This window comes from Rattus norvegicus, chromosome 7 (assembly GCF_021556685.1).
Source record: "Rattus norvegicus strain SHRSP/BbbUtx chromosome 7, alternate assembly SHRSP_T2T, whole genome shotgun sequence".
Classification (NCBI taxonomy): domain Eukaryota; kingdom Metazoa; phylum Chordata; class Mammalia; order Rodentia; family Muridae; genus Rattus; species Rattus norvegicus.
Window position 1 is genome coordinate 19,672,657 of NC_141540.1, and position 17,554 is coordinate 19,690,210.

The window sequence follows — 17,554 nt, forward strand, 5'->3', positions numbered from 1 at the left end:
GTGTTAGGAAAAAAATCCAGGACTTCACACAGGGTAGGCAAGCACTCTACCAAATAACACCCAACTTCTCAGAGTGTCTAATTGCTTGCCTTGAACTTGCCTTGTATATACCTTCAATGTCCAATCTATCTGAGAGACAAAACTGAGCCTCAAAGCAAGAAAGCAATATGTCTCCCCAGGGTAAACTAAGTTCATGCTTTTAAGTGCGATATTTGCTTTTCCTGTGGTCAGCAGGAAATGGGAAGAAGGTCTAACAGCCAGGAAGAAGAGGATGGAAAGGTGGCATGGTGGATACAAGTGCCATACAAGTGTGAAGACCTACGTGGGAATCCCCAGAGCCCACATAAAGCCAGATATGGTAGTCTGGGCATCTCGAATCTGACAGAAATGGGGCTGAGGTAGGGGGTGAGGGAGTATATTTGGGTCCCTATGAAGAGATGGGAGACGGTCATCCTGATATACATCATAAAAAGAAAAACAAGCAAAAGACCATGATTTCAAATACATGAACAACATCGAACCTCTCCACAGGAATTTCTTAATTCACACAGAGAGAGAGAGACAGATAAACACACATGCGCACTCGCAAGCACACACACACACACACACCATAAACACAAACATTATACATAAATATAATTTTATCCTGGCATGGTGGTGTACACCTTTAATTCCAGTACTCAGGAATCAGAGGTAGACAGACCTCTCCAAGTTCAAGGCCAGCCAGGACTACACAATGAGATCCTGCCTCAAAAATAATTATTTTAATATTTAATAGGGAGCAGAGAGATATATGAGGGCTCTGTTAAAACAGCAGAATTTATTTTTTCTTCTTTTTGAAGTGACAATATGTCAGTTTATTAGAAAAAAGTGTAAGATTGTCAGTCTGTTAATATTTTACTTGTAAGCTTTTTATACATTTCATTTTTTTCAAGAATTAAAATTCACAAAGAGGATGAAAGGACTTTTTCTAGATCACCTTGTCTGAATCATTAAAATTAAATGAAGCCTGTGACTTATACTCGGGGCCTAAATTGTTTTCTGACAGTGAGAGGTAATTAACTCTTCTGTTGTTACAGTTTTATCAGTTTTCAATTTCTTGACATAATCACTTAAGCAGCACCAAACCAGTTAGAATTTTTCACTAACCCAAGTTATCCAGAGTACTTCGGTGTACTTTTTTTTTCCTTTCTTTTTTTTTTTTAAAGATTTATTCATTTATTATATATAAGTACACTGTAGCTGTCTTCAGACACACCAGAAGAGGGCATCAGATCTCTTTACAGATGGTTGTGAGCCACCATGTGGTTGCTGGGATTTGAACTCAGGACCTCTGGAAGAGCAGTCAGTGTTCTTAACCGCTGAGCCATCTCTCCAGCCCCCTTTTTTTTCCTTTCTTAAAAATTTTCCAGTTCTATACGTTCTATGTACAGACAAGCATATTTAGACAAAGGGGTACACAATTCTTACTCAGAAATTTACTGAACATTATTTTCACATTACAGACACACACAAAAAAATTTTTTTCCATGAAGGCACCTTTTCATTTCATACAGTTTGTACTCCAATGTTTTTGTAGTAAAAGTACAATTAAATATGAAATTAGGAAAATGTAGCATATAAAACTTAATGCACAGCCATAAAAGTTATTATCTCTCCACAGAAAACCTGCTGTCTCCTATGCAAACCATATCTGGATGTAATCTTTTACAACCATATTGAAATACACTTTGCAATCTTTTAACTGTAGACATCGGGTGTTTCCTCCCTCACATCATCAGCTGCATTAAGTTGCCAGCACCTGCGGGGATCCACAAGCGAGAGAAACTAAGCAATAGCAGTCATTTCTCCAGATTTGAGAAATCTGGTCTACCGTTTGTGTGGTTCCCTGAGATTTCTGCTCCACTAAAGTCAAAACCAGGGTTTTCTTTCTGGAATCGCTCCAATGTAAGTTTCCTCTGTATTTGGTCTTGCACCCAGGGGTCAGCTGCATATTCAGATTCTAGACGAGAAGGCCACAGTTTGCAGCAACTCTCTTGGTTTTTGTCAGGACAGTGAGGACCATTTTTCTATCCTCCAAAGTCCATGTTCCTTCATCAGCAATTTCTCTTAAGGATCTCGCAGCCACCCACGGCCAGTGCCTACTCTGCAGGCCACACTGGATGGCCACCCTGGGGGCACCTGGACTTCAATGGAGACACGGAGTTTTCCCATGGGAGTCCTGCAGGGAACCACCCTGCTGCGCTCCTCAAAGGGAGCAGACATTCTGAAGACGCCACACAGGGACACCGCTCCGAGAGAGCACTTGAGCACTTCATCGGACTTGGCTCCCGGTTTGCCCTCGGCGCCTTGGGCATACTGCACATGCGCAAGAGTCCAAACTGGCGTGTCGGAGTGTGCACATTTTTTTTTTCCATTTCAGAGCCCATTTAAGACACTCGCGAGACCTAGTGAGAAAAACCGAAGCCTAGAGATGTTGATATCCCAAGAACGCTCACGCTGGAACAAAGGAGACAAGTGCCTACGATCCTTTAACCCGTGTGACACCGAAATTCGGACGCTTCCGCTGGCCTGTCGAGCAGCATTTAACTGACGGGTCACAACCACTTTGGGAATCAAAAGACCCTTTCATAGGGGCCACATATCAGATATTCTGCATTACGATTTATAACAGTAACAAAATTACAGTTATGACGTAGCAATGAAAATAATTGTATGGTTGGGGTTCACTACGATATAAGGAACTGTATTAAGGGTTCGGAGAATTAGGAATATTAAGAACCAGAGTTAGAGGAACCCGATCTGGGGAGTTTGGGGATAAATCCCCTACACGGCCCAATGTGTAAACACATTGAATGCCAAGGACGAGATGCGGAGGACACAGATGAAGCTTTAAGGGATGTCCTGAGGAGCAGGACCCAGTAAGTGTGGATTAGGACGTTAACTACAGTGGAACTAGTCCTAGCTTGATTTATGAACAGCTACCCCTGGTGGGCATTGCCTGGAACTGCACCCTTCATTGTTGCATTGGGTTCACTAATGAACCACAAATCTCTTCCAACCTCATACACTCTGTGCTAAGCATGGAACTCGGGGCCCTGAACTGTAGCCCTATCCCTACTTCATCTGTTCTCTATAGCTACAATAACAGAAATGGTGTAATTTCTGTTTTAAAAAAAGTTTTATTTTTGGTACGCGGTTCTGAGCAGTTGTTGGTGGTTAGGACTGCCTGCTACTTTAGTTGGGGGATGAAGGACAAAGCGCCACCTTTTTTGACCGAAGCACTAACCTGGAGCTAAGGATACAACACAATTGGTAGGCCAGCCTGATCCACATTAAACATTACCTGGGTGGAAAGGAAAGGGGAAGGGAAGGGATAAAGAAGGAGGAAGGAAAGGGCAGGGAAAATGGCAGGGGAAAGCGTAGGGCAGGACAGGGGGCCAGTGAGAGGACTTTAAAAGTGAAAGAGCTTGCCACCAAGCCTGATGATCTGAGTTCAAACCTAGGACCTACATGGAGAAGGGAGAGAAGCCTCCTGATTCTTTCGTGTTATTCTTGCCCAACACTGTATACACACACACACACACACACACACACACACACAAAGAAAAAGTATTAACCCGTATCTGTCCCACAACCCAAACAGTGTCCAAAAGCCTCAGGTCCCAGCACTGCTGCACTGACACATTAGAGCTCCCACACATGAAGTTTTGGGGACCTACTCAAAATATAACACCAAGAGATGGGATATGGCAGCCAGCTAATGAGAAATTCAGTATTTCCAAAATAGACTGGGATTTTGGTTTTGAGACAGATTTATGTAGCTGTAACTGTCCTGGAACTCACTCTGTAGACCAGGCTGGTCTTGAACAGAGATCCACCTGCTTCTGCCTCCTTAGTGCTGGGATTAAAGGTGTGAGTCGTCATTCCCAGCCCCGCAGCACTAGCGGTCATTCTTTTTTTTTTCTTTTTAATTTTTATTTTTAAAAACTGCATACCATGCATTTTGATCACATCCTTCCCCTCGCCCGACTCCTCTAAGACTCTTCCACCCAGCTTCAAGTCTCTCTCTCAGGCCTAGTCCTGGAAGCTTCTGCTTCCGTTCAGTCTAATCTAGGTCTAGAACGTTTTCCCCCTCTGAGACTTACTGCTGAATAAATTCAGCCCTTCCCAGTTTTTTCTGATCTCCGGCTGGCTGATTTAACTCAGCTATTCTGGTTCAGACTCCTCTCCGAGCTAACTGACTCAATCTGGTTTCTCCCTCCCTCTGTCCCTCCGTCCCTCCGTCCCTCCCCCTTTCTTTCTCGGACCTCTTGACCTCTCGACCTCTACTGAATAGTTCTGCTTGGCCTCATATGAACTCTGGCAATATGTTCTAATCTTCTGGATCCTTCTCATTCTCGGGCTCATTCTGTTTTCACCTGTATCTGGCTTGTTCTTTCTCTGCAACCTGTCTCTGTACAACAGGCCCAGTAAACGCCTCCTTTCCCTTTTCTCTTTTCTCTTTTCTCTTTCTCTGCACTGCTCTCAAGTAGCCTCCCTTCCCCCTCTCTTCTCATGAGAGTTGGGCATATCCCATCCTGTCAAATCTTTCTCTGATTTGTCACTTTTTCTGCCACTCAATTAGACATCACTGTTCAACACGGTTGCTTCCTTCTACAACTGATTTTACCTTCATTATTTGGGATTCAAGTTTTTTTTTTCAGTACATAACACAATCTTTGTGTTCACAGTGTGATCAAATACCCTGCGACATGGGCATTTGTCTCCATCTGCTGTAGGATGATGGCTGAGCAAGGCTCTGATCTACAAGTATAGCAGAATGCCATTGGGAGCCATTTTGTTGTTGAATTTGCTTTAGAACTGTAGTGTTTGTATTTACCCTGGGTCCCTGAGATACCTGCTTTAGGATTCTTGGTCACTAAAGCAGTGCCGGGTATGGTTTTCATCTTGTGGAGTGGGCCTATGTCAAGTGAGATACAGTTTGGTGACTCCCACGAGTTTGTGCCACTTGCAGGCAGGACAGTAATGTAGAACAAAGGGATGTGTGGCTGGGTTGGTGTTTATATTTCTGCTTTAGTAGCATGCAGAGTACCTTCTCTACCAATGACGCTAGAATGTAGGGGGGTGAAGGCACCAGCTTGACTTCATATTCATATTCAATCAGTTGTATAGATTGTCTTCAAACTTGCTGTCAGTTTGTGGAGAGCAGCAGCCTGGGTTATTTGGGGGTTCTCAAGATGGAACCCAACTCCAGTACTGGAAGCTTATTTGGCAACGACGGGTAGCCCGTTGGGTCTCTGTCTCCCCCAGTATTTGGTAACTTAATTTAGATCCCTTTCATATAAGTATATATTTTAGAAAGCTTGAAAAGGCCCTTTTTTTTAAGCTGTCTCTATCCATAGTCCCCCGCCGTCGCTTCTTCCCTCCCCCTCCCCATTTGATCCTCCCATTCCAGCATCCCCTATCCATCCATAATTATCTATTCTAGTTTCCTTTTCTAATGAAGTCTGTTCCCCCTAGACCCTTACTCTACTCTTAACCCCCATGATTCCATGGGACTGTAGCTTGTCTATCACTGACTTAAGAGCTGTTCATACATGAGTGAATACATACGGTATTTGTCTTTCTGGGTCTGGATGCCTCTTTCGGGATTGTTGCAAGATATTTGATCATATTGTGAGCCCCAAGATTGTGAACTGTAAAACCTTTGTACGGTGTGGCTCGGACCTAGAACACATCTTTCTAATCTGTAAACGGAATTAAATAAAGTTAACCCTAAATTACGATGTGGAGCAAGCAACCGGTTGACACAGAGTGAGCATAAGTAAACAGGAAGGAGGGACATTGAGTTGGATGGTATTTAGGACATCAAGGAGAAGGAGAAAACGCTTTTTTCCATCTGGGACACTGATGGAATAGTAAGGTTTCTCTGCCTCTCTGAGGTAACAGGTTTTCACCCCAACATCTGACCGCTGAGTCTTCATTGGTAAAATGGAACAGCTGGGATTTTTGTTTTTAAAATACCACAGGATAATCTTTCCCATTTCTATCCAGTTACCTGATTTATGGTTGGTTTGTTTTTAAACAGCTGAGTAATACTACATTGCATAAATGTACTGTCAGGTTCGAAGGAAACTCCACTTCCCCAAATTCTGGGACCTGTTTTTCTCTACTAAAGGAGCCATTTCGACAGAAGGAACAACTGGCTCTCTGTGCTGCCTATTGGCATACCATAGTGCATGCCGGACTCCAGGCACAATACCTGCAGCCCCTTTCAGCGTTTCTGACCCTGTGGCCACCCACTCCAGCTCATGAGCTTCCCTTTCCCCAGCTTTGCATTCCTATAAAATCCTACCATTCCAGCCCTGTGCTCTTGCCACTATCTCTGGTGTCTTTTTCTTCTTCTCCCAGTCTTGCCCCAGTCCTTTATTCTCATCACCCATTCAGTCAGAAAAAAGAAAGTTAATCTGCTGGTCATTTTCAGTGTCTTACTTTATCTTCCTGCTCTGAACTCTTCCAGATGCCTTTGGCTGTATTCTCCCTTATAGCTATGATTAAAAAAAAAAACCTTTCCCTCAACCATACCTTGAAGCAGTAATATCCTATTTATACATGTACTATATTTTCTTTATCCATTCTTCTGGTGGGGGACATATAGGCTGTTTCCAATTTCTAGCTATTATGAAGAGAGCAACAAAGAACATGGTTGAGTAAGTGTCTCTGTGGTAGATTAATGCATCCTTTGGGTATGTGCCCAAGAATGGTATAGCTGGATCTTGTGATAGATCAATTCCCATCTTCCTGAGGGACCACCATATTTATTTCCATAGTGGCTGTACAAGTTTACACTCCCATCAGCAATGTAGGAGTACTATGCCCATTCCACCAGCACATGCTGTCATTTGTCCTATTGATCTTAGCAATTCTAGGTTTTTTGTTTGTTTGATGTATGAGCACATAAAATACTTGTGTAACTGTCAAAAAACCACGGGTGAATGCACATGTTGAGATTTAATCATTGTGAACTACCTAAATGAATGCATTCAAGCCAACACAAGGGAGCTGGAGAGATAGCTAAGTTGGTAAAGTTGCAATCATGAGGACCTGAGTTCAGATCCCTATACTTATATAAAAAAACCAAGTGTAGACAGACAAAAAATGACCACTGGTTATGGGAATAGCTGTCAACTTTCTGATTGAATTACTCCACAAGATGGACTCCAATCTAACACTGTTCATGAGGCAAAGAACTTGAGCCTAGATAGATCATTGGTCTAATATTATTACTCTATGGCATGGACCTATTTACCACTCTGGTTGGTGGTGGTAACATGGGAGAGCAGGGCCTAAAAATGAGGCAGACTAAAGTTTCATGAAATAGCCAACTTTATTCAGATCATCAAGGCAATTTATATTCTGAGGGTTAAGAAGAATCACATGAATAAGGTGTTCAATCACAGGGACAAGCTCAAGCTACACATGGCAAAATATGTTTTTCTGTAGAAGCATTTGAATAACAACAGCTGAGGTAAACTCAGTCTTATTTACTATACCTGGGAAACACAAAAACACATTCCAAGAACAATTCTGTGTTTTGAAGAAACTGAGATCACAAGATTCTTATCTTGTTTTCTTGGAGTTTTCTCAAAAGCACTCAGAAATCTCACACAGCTGGTCAGTGGTGGCACAATCCTTTAGTCCCAGCACTCGGGAGGCAGAGGCAGGTGGACCTCTGAATTTGAGGCCAGCCAGGTCTACAGAGTGACCAGGTCAATCAGGGTTATACAGAGAATCCCTGTCTCAAATATAACAAGGAGGAGGAGGAGGAGGAGGAGGAGGAGGAGGAGGAGGAGGAGGAGGAGGAGGAAGGGAGGAAGGAAGGAAGGGAGGGAGGGAGGGAGGGAGGGAGGGAGGGAGAGAGAGAGAGAGAGAGAGAGAGAGAGGAGAAGAAGAAGAAGAAGAAGAAGAAGAAGAAGAAGAAGAAGAAGAAGAAGAAGAAGAAGAAGAAAGAAAGAAAGAAAGAAAGAAAGAAAGAAAGAAAGAAAGAAAGAAAAGAGGAAGGAAGGAAGAAAAAGAGAAATCTCACTCAACTCCACTCTTTGCCCATGTTCTGACATGAACCTAGTATTAATAAAACTCCTACTGACTTATTTCTATACCTATAGATCAGAACATCTCTCAATTCTCTGCAGAAAAGCTTTCAACAGATGGCAATTAACACGGAGATCCTCATTGATCAATGTACAAAGAATAAGAAACAGAGCATTAAACCCTATACTTAATGCACATTTCATATCTCTTCTTCTAAAGGCAAGGGACTTTGAGGAAAGGGAGGTGGCAAGATTGTAAGAGACAAGGTGGTGGATGACTACAAAGAAACAATGGTTTGTGGACACAACACAGCAGTTACACATATAAAACAATAATGACTGTGAAAGAATGCACACGATTTGTACAAACTCAAGCCAAACAAAATGGAGCAGGAGAGGTGAACACCAAATCTTACCATTAACTGAGGAATATTGACATTTGATAGCTTCCAGGAGATACAGAGTTTGTTTAAGGGTGTTACTCTTGCTAGGGTTGACCATACTTCAGGACAGGCCCCATACCTAACAGTAGATGGGCAGCACAAATAAAACTAGGTAGAAGACAGAAGAGGAAGAGGACTAGGATGAAGGATTTCCATTGCTGTAAAGAGACACCATGACACAACAACTTTTATAAAGGACAACATTTAATTGGGGCTGGCTTACAGTTTCAGAGGTTCAGTCCATTACCATCATGGTGGAAAGCAGGGCAGCATCCAGGCAGACAGACATGGTACTGGACAAGAAGCTGAGAGTTCTGTATCTTGATCTAAATACATCCAGGAGGAGACTGGATCTTCAGCAGGAAGCCAGGAGGAGGCTCTGAAATTCCACACTGGGTACAGCTTGAGCATAAGGACTCAGAGCCCACCCCAAGAGTGACATGTGTCCTTCTTTGGCCTCACCTTCTCCCACAAGACCACACCTTCTAACAGAGCAACTCCCCCATGGGCCAAGCATTCAAACACATGAGTCTACGGAGACCAAACCTATTCAAAACACCACATTCCACGCGCTAGCCCCCATAGACTTGTAGACACAACATAATGGAAAATGTATTTAGTACAACTTCAAAAGACCCCATAGTCTATTACAGTCCCAACAATGCTTAAAAGGTTGAAAGTTCAAAGTCTCTTCTAAGATTCATGCTATCTCTTAACTTTAATCGCCTATAAAATAAAAATATCACATACTTCTGACATCAAAGGATATATATTACCATACCAAAACATTATAGTGAGAAAATACTGGACGAAAGAAAGGCCAAAATTCATCTAGGCAAACTCCAAACTATATCTCCGTGTCTGATGTCCAATTCCTTTCAGCTTTGTCGACTGCAACACAATTCTTTCTCTTGGGCTATTTCTATTCCCTGTTAGAAGCTTTCCTTAGCAGGTATCTCATGGCTACAGCATCTCTATCATCTCGGGGCCTCCAAGGCAACTTTAACTTCATCATTTCTTGTTCCAGTATCTGTGATCCACACATGATATTCTGGGCTTGGGTCACTTTTCCAGATCTGCTCTCTGTAGCATTCTAGGCTCCACAGCTGCTGCTGGTTTTGGTGGTCATCTCATAGCACTGGCATCTTCAATATTCTGGGATCTTCCACTGCAACTAGGCTTCACCAATAGCCTATCATAAGCTCTCTTCATGGTGCTAAGCCTCAACTTCTTTGCATGACCCCTTCAGTCCTGGGCCATCAACTAATACTTAAACTACACTTTCACCAATGGTCTTTCTTGGCCACTCATTGTATTAAGCCTCAGCTGTTTTCCATGACCCCTTCATACCTTCAAAACCAGTACCACCTGGGTGATTGTTACGTATTATGAAGTCTGCTTGCCAGCACAATGTCTACCCTGGAAAACATTTTCCAGAAGATCTCACCTCAGTGAAACTGATCTCTTCTTAATCACCACTAATTCCTTAGCTCCAGGTAACCAGCATCAATTCTCCTAGTAACCCCTCCTACTCTTCACTCTAAAGACAGAGCCATATGGTTAAAACTGCTGAGTCCCCACTGCTTGCTGGGGCTAGAACATGGCCCCCTTGTTCTATTACATTATCACCAACTTTCTGATTTTCAATTTCTTCACTGCCTAAGCTTGGCTATCCTGGAACTTGCTTTGTAGTCTGACCTTGAACTTAGATATCTGCATGCTTCTGTCTTCTGAGTGCTGGGATTAAAGGCATGTACCACCAATCCCTTTACATTTACACAAGATCTTTGTAAGCTCTAGACTGTAGTTCATTCCAGATATAGTCAAGTTGACAACAGAATGTAGTGATCACAATCCATTCCTTGTCAATTTGACACACAATCACATTTCTTTATGTTCAAATGGAAATGATAATGCCTAACATGATATAACAATCCCTTGTTGAATTGCAGATGCATAAACAGTGAGCTTGCCTGGATGGGATCTTGCCCTAAGTTCACTACTCCTTTAATTTCATTTAATATCCTTGAACACAGGATTTAGCTCCATTCCACTCTCTGGTGCCCCTTTAATATTTGTCTTAATTAGGGTCTTATTGCTGTGAAAAGACACCATGACCAATGTAAGTTTTATAAAGGACATTTCATTGGGGCTGGCTTACAGGTTCAGAGGTTCAGTCCATTATCAAGGTGAGAGCATGGCAGCATTGAAGCACCAGGCAGGCATGGTGCAGGAGGAGCAGAGTTCTACATCTTCACCTGAAGGAAGCCAGGAACAGACTCAGCATCCTAGGAGGAGCTAGGAAGAGAGTCTCCAAGCCCACCCCACAGTGACACACTTCCTCCAACAAGGCCACACCTTCTAATAGTGCCACTCCCTGGGCTAAGCATATGCAAGCCATCACATTCCACTCCCTGGGTCAAGCATATGCAAACCATCATAATACTTGAACCAAACATTTTGTATTTTCCTTTCTAAGCTTGCTACACTTGATCAAAACATTCCTCATAAGAGTGACCCACAGGATAGAGTCTAAATTGGGTTGTTTTGAGATTTCCTTTGCCAGTGCAATTAATCTAAATCACTTTACCTTATCGTTTTATTTTTCACCAAAATATCACAAGAACTATCTCTAGGTCACATACTAAAATTCTTCTCCTCTGAAACCTTTTGAGCCAGGCCCCAACAGTTTACCTCAGCACCACTGTCTTCTATGCTTCTACTACTATGCTCCATTAAGCCCCACTTAAAGCATTCCACTGCTTTCATAATCTAAACTTCCAAAATCTGCATTTCCCCTAACAAAAACATGGTCAGGCCTATCACAGCAATACCCCTGTCCCTGGTACCAACTTCTGCTTCAGTTAGGGGTCCACTGCTGTGAAGAGACACCATCATCACGGTAACTATTATAAAAAAAAAAAAACAAAAAACAAAAAACATTTAATTGGGGCTGACTTACAGTTTCAGAGGTTCAATCCATTATCATTATGGTGGGAAGTTTGGCAGCATCTAGGCAGACATGATGCTAGAGAAGGAACTGAGAGTTCTACATCTTGATTCAAATGCATCCAGGAGGAGCCAACCTTCTGCAGGCAGGCAGGAGAAGGTTCTGAAATTCCACACTACGTGGATCTTCAGCCTAGGACCTCAAAATCCACCCCTACAGTGACATACTTTCTCCAACAAGGCCACACCTCCTAATAGTGCCATTCCCCATGGACCAAGCATTCAAACATATGAGTCTCTAGGAGCCAAATCTATTCAAACCACCACAAAGAGGAAGAGGAGGAAGACAACAGGAAGCTGTATAGCGAGGAGGTGAGTGTAAAGAGAATAGATCTGGAAGGAGTTGGGGGACAAGGTAAATACAGCTTAGTTAGGTGTGGTAGTACACATCTATAACCCCAGAACTGAGGGAGTAGAGGCAAGAGAATCTTCAGAGCTCACTGAGCAGTCAGTCTAGCCAATCACAGAACCCTAGATTCAGAGAGACTTTGCCTCAAAAATATAATATGGAGAGGGGCCAGTGAGGTGGCACTTGTCTCCAAGCATGACCACCTGTGTGAAATCCCTGAAACACACATGGTAGGAGAGAACCAAGTCCCAAAAGTTGTTCTCTGACTTCATGCACACTATGGTACATATGTGCCAATATACACACACGTACTCAGAGTCTGTTTCTTATGTTCTTTTACCCTGTCCTTTTTTTTAATCTTTAATAAACACCTTTTCTGCCATTATTTTTTAAGTCCTTGAACCCTTTAGAGTTTCCTGTCTGATTGATTAATAAAGGCTACAGCTAGCACTGTTTTCGATTATCTTTTGGCCAAATTAATGGCTGTCTCACAGCCACTTTGAGACCTACCAATCAGAGCCTGGCAGTAAGACTTAGAGTCTCTGCTTACCTTTAGCAGTAATGAAGTCCTAATCTGGGTAGGTTTCCCTCTGGGGCCAGGAACCAGCTTCCTGGCTTCTGTCTGTGGTGAAGAAAGCCTGCAAGACCTCTTTACAATCATCTCAAGCGGGCTGGTGGGTGAAAAGGACTGTCTCTAAGGAATTAATTAAACCTCGAGGGTTGTCTGAAAAAGAGGGGAGTTCTGAGTTCTCCGGTAGAAAAGGGTCACTGGTAGCAAAGGGCCAATAGTGATGAGGTTGGTTTCCTTGGTCACCAACCAGCCCTGATGCATGGGAAGGCAGGATGGCAGACTCATAATCAGAAGGCAGGGCTGCCTGCAGCTGCTGCCATTCTGCCTGAGGGGTTGAATAAGGTGGGTGTGAAAAAATGACATCTTCCTCTGCCCCTCCTTGGAAGACCAGGTGGAGTGATAGTGTAGGAAGAGATAGGTGGTCTGGTGTCTCCTCCTTCATACCCTTGGGCTTTTTGCTAGCCAAGGCACAAACATCCAGGGAGAAAAAGTTTAAGCCCAGAGGGCAGATCCTGTAGACCCAACATCATCCATCAAAGTCAAAGTTGCCCCATAATAAGAAAAATGAAAGTACACAACAGTTAGCTCAAACAGAGTTGATGACAAACATGAACCGAAGCAGATCTGTAACCAGACGGTCAACTCAAGCACCCCACCCAGAGTGAGACACTGAGACCTCCTGATCAGGGCCCAGAACGTCTTCCAGCCCCTGAGCGGTCACAACCCTTTGTCACATCTACCCAGTTGCATCTGACCACAAAATACCTTCTTAGGCCTCTTTTCAGAACAGAATTATAGATGTGGCACCGCTCAGAATTTATGAACAAAGACCGACACTGCACAGACACAGACAAAATTACCACAGCGCTACATAAACACATGGACAGGCTCACAGACTAAGATGAACATTACTGGTATTGAGGAACTCTGCGTCCAGTCCTGGAGGCCTTGGAGTTCCCGGCCAATGCACCAAAATGTTGTCCCAGGAAGCGTTCATGAACCCCAAAAGAACAATAAGGAGCCGTTTCCAATGTTATAGCATTAGGGCCTCTTTATTACAAGTTCAGACTTGGGCTCTCCTCTAACCCAACCCTGACACAGGAGTACAGGAAAAGAAGGCAGAGCAGACTCCTCCTCAGCAGTTTTTACAGGAAAATAGGAGCAAGGCGGGGGAGGGAGTGAAGGAGGGGGTGTCCACTCCGGCAAGTATCTAATAGAATGACTATAAGCCGACAGGTGGGTGATCGGAAGCAAACATACAGTCACAAACGGGCTGAAAGCACATCTGAAACAGTCAGACTAACCTTTGATTGACTGTTGCTAGGAAGTAGCTAGGGACTGAATCTGGGGTATGGGTCAAGGACAAGCCAAGGAGTCCTTCCTGGTACTAGGTGCAGCTTGGGTTCAGCTGCAGGTCAAGTTCTCAGGCTTTTTTGTTTGTTTGTTTGTTTGTTTGTTTTTTCTTTAAGATGGAGGCCTGTCCCAAGGTTTGGCCTCACAGAACCAGCTCAGGAGAAAGAAGTTTGTTGCAGTCAACAAAGATGAAAAAGGAGGTGGAGATCTGAAAACTGCTTTGACACCAGACATGGGGATGCAGAGTTTGGAGTTTGCCCAGCTGGTTTCCTGTCTTGCTTTGGACATTACAAGTTGAGGGATTGGATAAATCTCAGAAGAGACTTTGAACTTTGGACTTTTAACATTGTTGTAACTGCTATAGACCATGAGGGTTTGGAAGTTGGACTAAATGTGTTCTTTTACTATGCTATGGATAGGTATGACCTCCATAGACCTGTGCATTTGAACAAGTGGATGGGAGTCAGGGAGTAGAATGTGATAGTTTGTATATGCTTGGCCCAGGGAGTGGCACTATAGGAAATGTAGCCCTGTTGGAATAGGCATGTTACTCTAGGTGTGGGCTTTAATACCCCCGTCCTAGCTACTGAAAGGCAGTATTCTGCTAGCAATAGATAAAGATGTAGAACTCTCAGCTCCTCCTGCACCATGCCTGCCTGCATGTTGCCATGTTCCTGCCTTGATGATAATGAACTAAACCTCTGACCCTATAAGCTATCCTCAATTAAATGTTGTCCTTCTAAGAGTTGCCTTGGACATGGTGTCTATTTACAGCAGTAAAACCCTAACTAAGACATTTACACAATGGAGTATTACTGAGCTGTTAGGGGGAAAAAATGACATCATGAAATTTACAGGCAAATGGATGGATCTAGAGAAAAATCATCCTGAGTGAGCAACCCAGATCTAGAAAGACAAACATGGCATAATATTGATATTAGCTATTAAATAAAGGATAATCAAGCTACTACCTGCAGATCCAGAGAAGTTAAATAAAGAGAAGTCCAGTGGTGACACATGGATCTCCCTAGGAAGGAGAAATAGAATAGATTTTGTGGGTGGATTAAGGGCAGGTAGGGATGGGAACAGGAGGGCTCAAGTAGGGGAGAGTACAAGGAGAGATGACTGAAATAGGTGGATATTTAGGGGACAATATGGAAACCTAGTACAGTGGAAACCTATGAGGCTGAACCTAGTGATGACTCCTGGTAAGGGAGGATTTGGAGCCTAAACTAGGTACTCCCGGTGGTAGGACTGGGACACCAACCCAGCCATAAAAATCTATGACCCACAGCCTGCCCTGCCTACAAGATGAGCTGGGGTAATGGTGGCTCAGAGCTTGCCCAATCAATGCCTGGTCTAACCTAAGGACCACACCACCCGAAGGAGCCCATGCATGGAGCCCACTGCCTAGGTGGCCAGGATCCAAAACCTGGATGACTCAGAGACCAAGGGTAGAACCAAACGCTACTGACCCAAAACTAAAAAGGTCAATGAAATGATCACTAACGGTATTCCCCTATGCGTATTCTTGGCAGTACTGTCATAGAGAGGCTTCCTCGAGCAGCCAGTGGGAGCAGATACAAAGACCAACGCCCAAGCTTTAGGTGAAGCTCCGAGAAACCCACAGAAGAGGAGGAATGATTGTAGGAACCAGGAGCAGAGAAGACACCAGAGAACACGGTCCACAGAATCAACTAAGCAGGGCTCATTAGGGACCCACGGAGACTGAAGCGGCAACCATAGCGCCTGCATGCGTCTGCACCAGGCTCTTCTTCGCACATTCTGTGATTCTTTAGCTTGGGATTTTTATTGGACTCCAAACAATCGGTATGGAGATATCTTTGCTCCTTTTGCCTGCTTATAGGAACCATTTTCTCCTACTGAGTTGCTACAGCGTTGATATGTCCTTGCATCTTATTATGACAAATTCAGTTGGTATAACTGGGAGGCCCGCTCTTTTCTGAAGGAAAATAGAAGGGCAATGCACCAGGGAGAGTGGGGAGGTTGTAAGTGGTTGAGAGGAAGGGAAGGAGGAGAGGCTGAGGTTAGGATGAGAGACTAAATCATTTTTTTAAAACTGTTATTCCCCAAATGGCCACTAGGTGGCAAGAGTTCCTTAATTCAGACTTACATTTGTGCTACACTGTAGCTGCCATAGGTTGAGGGATTAATTTATGTCTCCAATTTTTAAACAGCGGGAACTTACGCTGACTGTTCTCCCAAAGAATCCAATTGAGTTCTTAGCAGACAACAACCAAGGGAACCCAAGGAATCTGATGTCCTGCTCTCGTGTGCACAGACATACATTAAAGCAAAACCCTCATAAAATAATTAAGTCTGTTTGGTTTTAGGTAAAGTGTAGTAAGTAGCATATACCCATAGCTCCATCTACTCCAGAGCTAAGGTGCGAGGATCATTTGAGTACAAGAGTTCAAGACCTGTATGGGCAATACAAAGGGAGACCCTCCCTAAAAAATAAAAGACCTTGACGGATAAAAGTACAATGTACTAGAGAATCAATTCTACAGGATATTCCCCTATGCTTACTCTTTATTCTACACAGATTTCCCACAGACCAGTCATGGTGGCTGCAGCTTCTGGGTCTGACAAGACCTTTCAAAGCCCAACTGTGCTTGAGTCCCAGTCCTAAGGAGCCAGTAGTCACCAATGATCAATCTGAGCTTGTGTCTGAGTTTGCTGTCTCTCATCAGTGAAGTTTAAGATCCAGACTCTGTTGGGAGTACACAAGGCAGACTCCAGCTTTATTAAGGAGAATTACCAGCTGTCATAGTGGTGTATTCCTTTAATTCCAGCACTGGCGTCAGCATCAGGGAGATCTCTACGAGTTTGAGGCCAACCTGGTCTACATAGGGACTCAGAGGTCAGACAGAACTATAGAGAGAGACCCTGACTTCAAAACCCAAAACAAATAAGATTTTAAAAAGAAGAAGAATTACAGAAAACTAAGAAGTGGAGGAAAGGTGAGAAGTTAAGGAAAAAATGAAGAAACACCCCTGAGAATAGTGGGGGTTTCCAGGAGAGAGAAAAGCCATTGAACGTCCTTGTCTATTGTTTTCATAGCAAAGAGTAGACAGCAGCCTAGATAACTGATGTGAGGTTGGTTCATTCTCTCAGCTCGGCCAATTCAGGGCCCACATGCTCTGTCACCAACCATGGATGGTTATGCACTGCTGGCTGGAGGCCCCTCTGCTTTGCTAGCTACTTAGCTTGACTCTGTGAGCTGTAGGTTAGTGGCTGGAGTTTCTACCTCTGTCCTGGAACATGTCCCTAATATTCTTATCCCCTTGTCATTTTACCATGGCAGTGAAATTGCCTGTCATAACCAAAAAGGTGAGGCAGCTGTCTTCTTGGTTGTCTCTATTTAGCTCCTTGTTTATAGGTATTCTGTCTGGAGTAGTCTCCTACAACAGGTATAGACTCCCAGAGACTGAGCCACCAACCAAAAAGCATACATGGACTGGTCTGTGGCCCATGGCACATAGGTAGGAGAGGACTGCCTTGTCTGGCCTCAGTGGGAGAGGGTGTGCATAATCCCTGTGATGCCCCAGGGAAAGGAGGTGGGAGGTTGGCGGATTGAGGGGACTGGGGGTAGTAGGGAACACTGTCTCAGAGGCAAAGGAGATGGGGGATGGGATGAAGAACTCTTGGAGGGGGCCCAGGAAGGGGGTCCCCTAGGAATGTAAACAAACAAAACAATTAATTTTAAAAAGCT

At 43.7% G+C, this 17,554-nt stretch overlaps 1 long non-coding RNA gene and 1 pseudogene across 3 annotated transcripts in view; both read right to left on the reverse strand.

Annotated features, from left to right (window-relative positions):
* Positions 1 to 17,554, reverse strand: part of LOC102549242 (uncharacterized) — a 1,084,685-nt gene that overhangs the window by 1,041,357 nt on the left and 25,774 nt on the right. Inside the window, exons 4-5 of one of the 3 annotated variants that reach the window (XR_015625105.1) lie at positions 10,698 to 10,794; positions 8,723 to 9,955 (exon numbers count right to left, since the gene is read on the reverse strand). The exons of the other annotated variants lie outside the window; for them this stretch is intronic. This is a non-coding gene — a long non-coding RNA (uncharacterized LOC102549242). Of the gene's footprint in view, positions 1 to 8,722; positions 9,956 to 10,697; positions 10,795 to 17,554 lie in introns of those variants that run through there. 3 annotated transcript variants of the gene reach the window in all.
* Nudcd2-ps1 (NudC domain containing 2, pseudogene 1) lies at positions 1,542 to 2,292 on the reverse strand (annotated as a pseudogene).